The sequence below is a fragment of the Amblyomma americanum genome, chromosome 8 (genome assembly GCF_052857255.1).
Source record: "Amblyomma americanum isolate KBUSLIRL-KWMA chromosome 8, ASM5285725v1, whole genome shotgun sequence".
Taxonomy (NCBI): domain Eukaryota; kingdom Metazoa; phylum Arthropoda; class Arachnida; order Ixodida; family Ixodidae; genus Amblyomma; species Amblyomma americanum.
This window is the reverse complement of record NC_135504.1, coordinates 92,093,334-92,104,631: the sequence shown is the minus strand read 5'-3', so window position 1 is coordinate 92,104,631 and position 11,298 is coordinate 92,093,334. Positions and strand designations below refer to the sequence as shown.

General features: G+C 47.1%; 1 pseudogene; it reads left to right on the top strand.

The window, feature by feature from the left end:
- Window positions 1–3,680: 3,680 nt before the first annotated feature.
- On the top strand, window positions 3,681–5,984 carry LOC144102607 (uncharacterized; annotated as a pseudogene).
- The last annotated feature ends 5,314 nt before the right edge of the window (window positions 5,985–11,298 follow it).

Genomic DNA, 11,298 nt, shown 5'->3' with positions numbered 1-11,298 from the left:
CGGACTTGTAAACGACGGTGACGTCAAACTCCTGGAGACGCAGACTCCATCGAGTGAGTCGGCCAGAGGGGTCCTTCAAATTGGCAAGCCAGCAGAGCGCGTGGGGGTCGCTGACCACCTTGAACGGCCGTCCGTAGAGGTAGGGGCGGAATTTTGACGTAGCCCAGATGATGGCAAGGCACTCCATCTCAGTTGTCGAATAGTTAGCCTCGGCCTTGGAAAGGGAACGGCTAGCGTATGCGATGACTTTCTCCAGCCTGTCGCTCTTTTGAACGAGGACGGCGCCTAGTCCCACGCTGCTTGCATCAGTATGAACTTCAGTATCGGCGTTTTCATCAAAATGCGCAAGGATCGGTGGGGACTGTAATCGACGCTGAAGTTCCTTGAAGGCTTCTGCTTGCAGCGCTTCCCATTTAAACGGCACGTCTGCCTTCGTCAGTTGGGTCAGGGGCTCGGCGATGCGCGAAAAGTTTTTCACAAATCGTTGGTAGTATGCGCACAGTCCGAGAAATCTGCGCACTGCTTTCTTATCAGCCGGCGGTGGAAACCGTTCAATAGCAGCTGTTTTCTGTGGGTCTGGGCGTACTCCTTCCTTTCTAACGATGTGGCCTAGAAACAGCAGCTCTTCGTAAGCAAAGTGGCATTTCTCTGCTTTCAAGGTTACGCCAGACGTCTTGATTGCGTCTAGTACTGTTCGAAGTCTTTTGAGGTGCTCTTCAAAGTTCGAGGCGAAGACAACGACGTCATGTAAATATACCAGACAAATTTGCCACTTCAGGCCTGCCAGCACTACATCCATTACTTGCTGAAACGTCGCTGGTGCGGAACAGAGACCAAATGGCATCACCTTGAACTCAAACAGCCCATCCGGAGTGATGAATGCTGTCTTCTCGCGATCTCTTTCGTCGACCTCAATTTGCCAGTAGCCGCTCTTGAGGTCCATCGATGAGAAATATTTGGCGTTGCAGAGGCGGTCCAGTGTGTCGTCGATGCGGGGGAGGGGGTAGACGTCCTTCTTTGTGATATTGTTCAAGCGGCGGTAATCCACGCATAATCTAAGTGCGCCGTCTTTCTTTCTCACTAGAACAACCGGTGCCGCCCATGGGCTGTTTGAAGGCTGGATGACGTCGTCGCGAAGCATTTCTTCCACTTGGTCCCGGACGGCTTGTCGTTCTCGCGGTGACACACGGTAGGGGATTTGACGGAAAGGTCGGACGTGTTGATCCGTTATAATGCGATGCTTGGCAATTGGCGTCTGTCGCACCTTCGGCGATGTCGAAAAACACTCACTGTAGCTTTGAAGCAGATTGCGGATCTGGTCTTGTCTGTTCCAGTGCAGGGCTGGGTTGATGTCGAAAGTGGGCGAGTTCTCTTGGTCAGACGAATCTTCTGCGGAGGGGTCGGAGAGGGCGAAGGAGTCGCGTACGTCGGATAATTCGTCGAAGAAAGCAATCGTCGTTCCTCTGTTACTGTGCCGGTATTCTTCGCTGAAGTTAGTCAGCAGTACATCGGTCTGGCCATTGCGCAAATGTGCGATGCCTCTTGCGATGCTGATTCCTCGGTCTAGGAGCAACTGCATGTTGCCCTCGACGATGGCTCCAGCGTTAATGGCTTTCGTGGCGCCTAAGGTCACGATAACGCTTGATCGGGGTGGGACGCTCACTTCTTCCTCCAGGACACTCAGGGCAACGTGATTTTCCCGAGTTTTCATCGAAGCGATGGCTTCGTCCGTCGAAAGCGTGATCAGCTTGGATCGCAGGTCGATGATCGCCTGATGCTCATTAAGGAAATCTATACCCAAGATCACTTCGCGGGAGCATTGCGGTATAACAACAAAGGTCGCAGGATAGGTATGTCCTTTGACAGTCACTCGCGCTGTGCATCGTCCTGATGGCGTAATGAGGTGGCCCCCTGCGGTGCGAATTTGTCGGCCGTCCCAAGCCATTGTGACTTTTCTCGGCTGCGCAGCGAATTTTCCATTCATGACCGAGTAATCGGCTCCTGTGTCGACTAGAGCGGTAACTTTCCGGCCGTCAATAGTCACTTCTAAGTCAGAGGTCCTGGCTATTGCATTGCACGTAACTCTCGGCGTCGGGTCACGGCTTCGTCGCGTATGCGAGTCGTGGGTGGGGCGTGTGGTCGAAGCTCTTCTGATTGCCGGCGTCGATTTCAAGGTAGCTTGCGTCGTGGTCGAGGTTATCATTGTGTGCGGCGTCGGTGCAGCGAGTACCGGTTCTTCATGCGGCGTCGCGGGTGCAGCGTCTTCATGGGGCGTGGTCGGTGGAGAATCTTTGGCGTTTCGCTCGTGAGCAACCTCACCTCCAGAGGTTGCTGCCTTTAGTTTCCCCTACGGGGGCTGGGAGACCTTCCTCGTACCGCGGCTCGTAGCTGCGGCGTGGCGACAAAAAGCGCGAGGTTGACGGCGATGGTGAGCGCGAAAAGCGGTTCGGCGTGTACTCTTCTCGACGCAGGTACTCGTCGATTTCCTGCGGACGTTGTCTGAAGCGTGGTCGTGGGGCGTTAGCAGCAAATTCTCGAAGACCGATACGTCGGTACGTGCAGTGACGAAGAATATGGCCTCACCGCAATGGAAGCACAACGACCGGTTGTCGGAAGTCCTCCAGGCGTCGAATTTCTTGGGGCTTGAGCGTCGGTCATAGGCTGGGTGGGCGGGGGCTGGGAGGCGGCGTTGTGGAACAAGTGGCTCTACTCGGGGAGGACGTGGGGGTTGTCGTTGGGGCTGTGTAGTCCTTACTGCAGCGGCGTAGGTCATGGCCTGGGGTTCTGTGGCCGTCGGGGTGCCAAGTGCCTGTTGCACTTCTTCCAGTGCCTCGTCCATCAAAGTCGCTGCTTGTGGCTGTGGGGTGGATGGCGGTAATCGGCGTAGCTCCTCTCGGATGATTTCGCGGATAACTTCCCGCAAGCTATCGCTGGTGGTGGCCGGCGTGTCCGAACTGATTGCACAGGCAGAGGAAGGGCGGTTGTACTGCCGAGCTCTGACGTCGAGGGTCTTCTCAATCTTGCAGGCTTCTTGCATGAATTCCTCGACTGTTTTTGGCGGCTGGCGGACGATGCTTGCAAAGAGTTGTTCTTTTACGCCGCGCATTTAAAACTGAACTTTCTTTTCCTCGGTCATCCCGGGGTCGGCGCGGCAAAATAGGCGTTTCATCTCCTCGACGTAACCGCGGACGGGCTCATTCGGAAGCTGGATCCTGGACTCGAGGAGTCATTCGGCTCTCTTTCCTCACGACACTGGTGAATACCTTCAATAGTTCTCTTTTGAATAGCTCCCATGTCGTAAAAGACAACTCGTAGATTTCGTACCACGTGCGTGCGGAGCCATCCAATGAGAAGAACACGTGTCCAATTTTTGCCGCATCATCCCACTTGTTGAATGACGCCACGCGGTCAAATTGATCCAACCATTCTTCAGGGTCTTCGCCTAGAGATCCATTGAAAGTTGGCGGCACCCGCAGCGGCTGCAGTATGATCGGTGTCGACATCTTCGGCGAGGTTGCGGTGCTCGTAGCCGCGTCTTTTCGCTGTCTTGTGCGGTCCGGCAGTTTTCCGAACTCAGCCTCCTCTCTCTGGAGACGTCGGCTGGCTCGCTGAGCTGTTGGCTCGTCCTCGGGTGCGAAGCGCTCAGGGTGGCTTCACGACTTGAAGGGGGCGTCCGGAACATGGAAGGCTACCCCACACCTCCACGAGATGTCAGGTAGTGGTGACGGCAGTCGAAGCAGCGATGAAGACGGACGAAAGGGTCTTCTAAAAGAACTGTTTATTGGGCTGACTTGCCCCCAAAATGGACTGAATCACTCGGCGGCGGCGAAGCGACAAGCGTGCTCGGCGGTCGTCGAACAGAATGCCGGCCGCTGTAGGCCGTGCTCAATTTGAAGCTGATAGCGAACTTTCGAGATAAAGAGCGCAAAGTTTCTAGAACATTCCGAAACAACGTAGAATCAGCTCTGCCTGGCTGCGATCAATCGAGATAAATCTAGTCGCGTGTTGCGTCGCAAACAAAGCGATAAAGTGATGTGGCGGCAGATTTGAAAAACGAACAAACACTGCAAATATTCGCGGCATTATGATATAACAGGGTGCCACTTTTTATATTTAAAATGACTTCTTCACTTAATACCTTTGTTCCACCTGTCAGTATAGGCAAGAAGCTTTAATATTTTAATTTAGAAAGCGCACACGCCTTTAGTTCATATTGTAGAATTTCCTCACACTGTCTCTGTTTGTTCAGAGGAAGCCAACAGTCTTTGGCTTCTTCCTGATTATATTTTAGCGAGCTCCTAAATTTCACTTATCACTCTTCGTGAAAGTCCCTGTGTGTGTTAGTTATTTTGGGGTGCTTCGAAGGTTAGCGTGAAGTCTTTTCAATTTAAACAGTGATAAGCTGGTGTCACTATTGCGTGCTTCCGTGCTGCATGCACATTTTGAAGAAAGCTCCTTTGAGCAGAACCGGACGGACGGCGAGAAAAAACTGAAGTCCAATGCTGTGCCAACGCTCTTCTCGTTCAGAGGTAAGAAGCCACATATTTTCGCTCTAACTAAAGTTTGCGGAGCGTGCTTCTTAATGCTGTTCCTTCTTGCAGTCTTTGCAGGTTTTTTGCTCTAGCTTAGCACTCTTATGACCGGCCATCCTTAGTCACTTGGAGCTATTATCCAGGTGTTTCTTCAGAGACAGAAAGGACGCACATTACAGCAAGATGCTCTTTATACCACCGATCAATGAAACAGCTCATTTCCGCTATTTTTATGGAGAGATGAATCATCCGCGCCTTCCATCCAGAGGCATGCTATTGACAATTTCGTATTTTGTTTAATTTTCATTCTATATGTAGCATAACTCGGAGCATGTTCGTTCATAATGATAAAAGAATGTACCCGCTGAGATGCAACGTCTGTGGTTTCTCTTTTTTTCAGCGATGCCTAAGCACAGGAAGCCGCCAAAAGAAAGGCTTTACCACCAGGGGCACTTGCGGCAGAAAAAGGAACACATACATTGCAGCATCAATCCAGGGCTTCTGATACCTCATCGACAGACATTCAAGACCAGCATGTCAACAGCGTGGCTGATATACCAGAGGCAGCAAATAAACAACTGCTGGCAGTGCCGAGTGATGGCACGGAGATGCCTCGAAGTCAGGTAAACAACTTACCTCGCCCAAGTTCCACGCCGGAAACCTCAGTTCCTGCCACAGATTCTCAGCAAGTTTCCGGCCCACTTAGTGCAACCCGTGACGAATTGTTGGCAGAGAAGTGCAGTAACAGCTCGTGTGCAGAAGTGAACAAACAGCTTGAGGACATGAATTGAAAGTACGCGAAACTTCACGAAGTTCATAGCAAGTCAAGTGCTACAAATCAGTCAAGTAAACACAAGCTTGAAAAGTTGTAAAATGTCAGTGGGGTGTAACGAAAAAATCTGAAGTTTTTAAATGAAGAGCAAATGCAAGTCCTATCACGAAACAGCAACCAAGGGGCCGCGTGGTCGTCGAAAGCAATTAAACAAGCCCATCAGATAAAGTTCGCGAGTGGAACATCAGGTTATGAAACCCTGAGAAAACATGGGTGCCCTCTGCTTTGCAATAGGACTCTTGTCCGTCGTCTTCAAGGGCTCAAGTTCCTGCCATAGTTAACTGAAGTGATTGACATGCTCAGAGTAAAAGCAGAGGGCATGGAAGACATTGAAAGAGATGCGTACTTTATCTCGATGAAATGGAAATTGCCCATGTATATGAGCTCGATCGTGCTGAAGACGTCGTGTTTGGAAGAAAAACACTCCCAGCAGAGCCAGATGAACCTGCCTGTCATTGCTTAGTGCTTATGGTAGGAGGATTGAACTCAAGGTGGGAGCAAATCATTGCATACCATTTTACAGGAAGCCTTGTCGATGGCTGTCTGCTCAAGGATTTTGTGCTCGCAATCGTGCAGCTTTGCGCAGGTATTTCTCTCAGAGTTCTTGCGGTGACCTCTGACATGGGATCCTCCAGCAGAGCGATGTGGCGGGAATTTTGTTTTTCCAGTAGCAGGAATTCTAAAACGGTGTGCTCAATCCGCCATCTTGTGCTTGATGGAATGGAACTCTTTTTCATGGCGGATGCCGCACACGTGATGAAAAATATTCGGGATCAGCTTTTGAACTCGATTGACTTTACACTAAACGATGCCACTTATTTTATTTTATTCAATACTGCCAGCCGCCATTTGGTAGCCAAGGCAGGATTGGAACAAACATACATCGTTGATATAATGCGATGCAACAAAGCAAGCACACACAGAATAAAAAGCGAGCACAGAAGCAATAACAAACACTCTGCGCTTCTTAAGAATACAAAAATGCAAAATTAAGAGCATGAACAAACACATTGCGTCTATAACAGCGACACGACAGAATAAGAAGGAATCTTGGGTTGTCAAGCTGACCACGTCACGCGGAAACCCGTTCTATTCTGATATTGTTTTTGGAAAGAAAGAAAACTGGTAAGCTTTAGTTCGGCATCGTGGAACTACTATTGTCGAGCTGTGTTTGCCGGGTGCTGGGCGGGAAGTATTATATTCCATGTAAGAGCCAAATAATGTTTGTTAAATTATTAATAATACCATGCAGCAGCTTTAAACGGTGTAACTTGCGACGGGATTGAAGCGTCTGGACTTCAGATTGCCTTAGTATATTAGTGACAGACACGCGCCTAACATATGCGTTGTAGATAAATCTTAGTGCTTTTTTTGAACGCCTTCGATGTGATTTATATCTACTTGGGTGTGCGAATCCCAAAGAACATCTGCATATTCCAGCAGTGGGCGTACTAATGCAGTGTAGGCTGTTAATTTTGTTTTAGTTGTGCAGTGCTTCAGGCGATTTCTTAACAGCCAAAGCCTTTTGGACGCCTTTGAAACCAAATGCCCGATATGCGAGCTCCAGCTTAAGTTACTGCTAAATACAACCCCCCGGTACTTGTATTCATTTAGAAGAGAAATAGCTGCACTGTTAATTTTATATATGTAATTATGAACCTGCTTGTTGCGTGTAATTGTCATTTTTGCACACTTTGAGGTGTTTAAGGACATTTCCCAGGGCAGACACCACATAGAAACCTCATATCGGTAGTCGTTTTGTATACTATCATCCTGAGCTTTTTGAATAGGTAGGTATACAACGCAGTCGTCTGCGAAAAAACGGCATCGTACTGGCGAATCGAAACTTACGTCATTTAAATAAATAAAGAACAGAAGTGGACCAGGCACAGAGCCTTGGGGAACACCCTAAATAACTGCAGCTGGCGGAGAATAAGAACCAGAAATTTGGACGTACTGGTGCCGTTCAGAAAGGTAGGAGTCAAGCCACTGAACAAGACGCTGATTTTGCAGCAGATGTCGGAGTTTTACCATTAGCTTACGGTGTGAAACACGATCAAAGGCCTTCGCGAAATCTAGAAATATTGCGTCTATTTGCCCACCGTTACCCAGGCATGCCAAGAATTCATTGGTTGTGTGAATTAGTTGTGTTACAGTGGACAGGCCATGCCGAAACCCATGTTGACTACTAGAAAAGAAATGGCTACTTTCTAAAAAAGAACTCAAGTGCTTGAAAATGAAATGCTCCATATTCTTACCCAAAGTACATAATAGTGAAACTGGCCTGTAGTTACTTACACAAAGTTTATCGCCGGATTTGTGAATGTGGATGACCTTCGCAGCCTTTCAGTCAGTTGGAACTTCGAAATTTAAAAGGCTTTCATTATAAATGACAACAAGGTATTTAGCACACCATTCTGAGTAGCGGAAGAGAAACGTATTCGGGATGGCATCTGGTCCGGGCGACTTTCTTGCGTTTAAATTAAGCAGGGCAGCAATAACTCCTTCGACAGATATTATTAAGTCTGGCAAGATAAGGCACTGAGACTAAAATTCAGGGGTGTGCGTACTATACGTTGTAAACACTGAATAAAAATAATCATTGAAAGTTGATGCAATGCAATATGCATCATTAATTTCCCTGTGATTTGAACGAATTTTACTAACTGGAACCTTTTGTGTTAAATGTGTCCAAAATTTTGCGGTTGATGATGGTTAACACTTGTGTGTCTATTTTTGTCGCCTTTCTGCGTTTAACAAACCTGTAGAAACTCTTTTAGGTTTCCTAAGCACCGTTAACAGGTTGTAAACAAATGCGTACGATATGCATGTGAGCGTTTATGGTTAATGGTTAATGCGGTTTAACGTCCCAAAGCGACTCAGGCTATGAGGGACGCCGCAGTGAAGGGCTCCGGGAATTTTGACCACCTGGGGTTCTTTAACGTGCACTTAGATTACATCGTGCACAGTACACGAGCCTCTAGAAATTGGCCTCCACCGAAATTCGACCACCGCGGCCGGGATCGAACCCGTGTCCTTCGGGCCAGCAGCCGAGTGCCATAACCACTCAGCCACCGCAGCGACTTGCATGTGAGCGTTTTGGAGCGGTGTCTGCATGTATGTACACGCTACAATAACGACCTGCGCTGCCGCAGAAGCACTGATAACAACAACAACAACAAAAACATTCAGCAAAATCTCCAGCGGATGCACACAAGCATTCAGGCGATCTATTCGTTGTCTCGAAGAGGCTCGATAGCTGAGCGGCTCTCCAGGACATGAATCCCGATAATGTTTTCGCGCTTCAATGCCGCTTTAAACCCCCTATCCAATGCTAGTTTAAGAAATCCGAGTTTTGCTTTCTTGCAGAATCAGAGAAAGTTTCATGCCATAAAATTTCAAACATAATAAAACTTGGCATTACGTAGGTAAATATACACAGGATAAGTGTGAACGTACAGGGTAATTTTGCTTCTGACGAATGCTTGCTTTCCTTTGTCTGAATTGGTGCCATAAGATTTTTCGCAGCGATATGTAAATAGGCAGAAATAAAAAAGCGCCAAGCAGGAAAAGCATGAAAGCATTTATTTTCGCCGAATCAGGCAACAGTGGTCGAGGACTTACCTCGCGCTTTCTTGATCATTGAGCTTTGTTATTCTTTGGTGTGCAGCCTCACCAAAGAGTACACTGTTGCGTCGAGTTCATCGCAGAATTGAATATGGTGCTGAAGGATTGCATTTTTAGACATCGGCCCGTTGACCCTGAAGAATAAACGAAGAGTAGATTACTTTCAAGGTATTTATGACGTAACTGTATTGCGTTATCTGCAGTTTATTAGAACTGTCTATGTCTGCACGTTCTCACTTAATGAGCATTTTTGTCGGCCCCTCATTTGTCTGACCTTGGACTCGCTCCGTATTCCTCACGTCACCTCACTGAATGCTAAAAGTTGATTAATTAACCCTTCGTGGTTTAAGTCACTTTCAAATCTTTAAAGTTTTTAAGCCGGCACTATTAAGGAACTGCCACGAAATAAACATTACACGTTTGAGTACTCGTACTGACTTGTTCGAACACAGTTTTTATCCACGCGCAATACAACCCGAACAAGACAAGAAGAGGTGTGAACAAACAAGAATACGGTCTAGCTGGTCCTGGTACGTGGTGAAAAAACCACGCCGCTCGGAGAGAACAATGTACACGCACTGAGGTTTGGACGAACGACTGACACGAGGCCCGCTTCGCCTTCCTACGTGTTATTTCTCATGCCGTCCAATCACGTCAGTTGTTCACTCCTTTGTTTTTGTCGTTTACAGCACTTAACACCAATTGTGTGTAATGACCGAACTGCATGAGTGCGCTAACATCGAGCGATCTAACAGTGCATTATCATGCTCCATGCTGATTACATAAACGCCAGGCGCTTCAAAGGTAGGAGGTACCGGTGTTGTTTGACTTCTTTGGCCTGTAACTTATGAGAGTGCTGCCCGCCGTGCCAGGACCGTGATCTTACTTCTATCGCACGGAATTTGCATGGGATGAACAGTTTCCGACTTCACCCACCTGTTCATCAAGATTTGTCTTTACATTTCCACAGGTGAAATTTATGGGCACATATATAAAACAGATAGATGGCCGGACGGTGATATATATATATATATATATATATATATATATATATATATATATATATATATATATATATATATATATATATATATACGCATATGTAATAAGGGGCTTGTTGTGACAAATATATGAAGGAAGCCAACAGTCACCTAAACCAGGGTGCATAGGGGATTGTCTATTTTTTTATGTTGTAGTGCAGATGAATGAGAAACTAATACTTTAACCAATCTGTGGATTAATAGGAATTACTCGTAAAGCAGCAGAAAAACAACCCTGCCGCCTGTGGGATCCGAACCCACGACCTCCGAAATTCGCGACCGGTGGCACCTTTCCTATTGTCGGGGAGCAGCCTATGTGTACTCGGATTGTCATCAAGGTTCATGAAGTTTGTAAACTAACCGGAAGATGAGCAAGGCCTAATTTTTCCAGTTTTTTAGTCGATTATTTTGTACACACAATGCATTTATGTTCTCTGAAGGCGCAGCCGTTTGATAACGTTCGTTCTCGTTACCCGACTTCGCAGCGTGGATTTCAGTATAACGCTTGATCAAGTCTGCAAAAATAAAAAGTAAGTTATCGGTCTCCCAATGACATAAGAATACCAAGTCACTATGATAGAAGGTTCGGAAGAGAAGTCCACTTGCACTGACCAAAGCGACATTTTAAGTCTCGAAAGCATTCTGCTACTCGGAAGTCAGCCCTTGCATTGCTTCTCACCTCTCTCTTCTTGTTTACCCGTAGGCAGGCAGCTGTTCTAAAATTCAAGGGATAAGAAAACGCATCATATGGAATGAGTGCCAGTGTGTTTAACATTATTTTCACCATTCATCATTATTAGTCTTCTTCCGTGCCGATTACTTTCTGTTCTTCTGATGAGCGTGCTACGCAAAGAGATGATTTACCTCGGGCACTGGATGCCAGCGAGAAATCACATGTTCGTTGAACTTCTACGCTTTAAAAATGCTTAACCTACCTCTGCTGCATTCATATGTAACATAAACAGAAAAAAACAAAAATTCAATTTTCAGGATTGCAATTGCAGATTTGATGCTACCTCAGGACGAAACGTTAGACCAGGAAGCTGCACTGAATACATATCGAAAGGCCACCTGATGAGTGCTTTGGGCCATAAATGATGATGATGATGATGATTATGGATTTTTATGGCGCAAGGGCAGCTATGGCCAAAGAGCGCCATGTCACAAGGTATTTTTTCTTTTTCTCAAGGTGGGGTCAGAGACCCATTTCCCAAGCATTTCACCCTAAATAAGCCGAGCACCAGACCAGGGGAAAGCTTGTACCCAT